Genomic DNA, 555 nt, shown 5'->3' on the forward strand with positions numbered 1-555 from the left:
GATTGAGCAAACTGATTAATTATGTTTTAATGTTGAGCAAGCCATGTGTAAGTCTTTAAACTTAATGATTTCATTGGTCTTTGGCGGATCTGACTTTGTCTAAGGTAACAGAAAGATGATTCCATAGAAATGACATCTCATACATTATACCTGTAGTGTAAAGGGAAGATAATGGACAATAAAGTTTATCCAAAGTTTATTCATTTGAGGAAACAACTCTAGAAGGAAGAACATCAGCTTGTTGTGTGTTAGAGTATAAAGTCTGTCTTAAACTAGATTTATATACATACATAAACAGATTTATGATTTGCCAAAAAGGCTGATTGATAATCATCCTTCATTTCTTTGGTGTAAATATTTCAATTTTTTCATTGTGGCTCTTTGTATAATAACCTGAAGTACCTAAAAACACAAAGCAATATCATTAACTGTCGAGCTACCGCTATAGAAAAAAAAACTAGACACACATAGAGGAATACTTTAAATTTCATTAATTATCATTGCTAGAGAGATGTTACATTTTCAGGAAAAGTTTCTACATTCATCCGTCAGTTT

General features: G+C 31.0%; 1 protein-coding gene across 2 annotated transcripts in view; it reads right to left on the reverse strand.

Annotated features, from left to right (window-relative positions):
* Positions 1 to 226: 226 nt before the first annotated feature.
* Positions 227 to 555, reverse strand: part of pkp2 (plakophilin 2) — a 12,911-nt gene continuing 12,582 nt past the window's right edge. For both annotated transcript variants that reach the window (XM_040140782.1, XM_040140792.1), the window contains exon 13: positions 227 to 555. This exon is cut by the window's right edge and continues 534 nt beyond it. The gene's annotated coding sequence lies outside the window, so the exon portion shown is untranslated.

This window comes from Xiphias gladius, chromosome 2 (assembly GCF_016859285.1).
Source record: "Xiphias gladius isolate SHS-SW01 ecotype Sanya breed wild chromosome 2, ASM1685928v1, whole genome shotgun sequence".
Taxonomy (NCBI): domain Eukaryota; kingdom Metazoa; phylum Chordata; class Actinopteri; order Istiophoriformes; family Xiphiidae; genus Xiphias; species Xiphias gladius.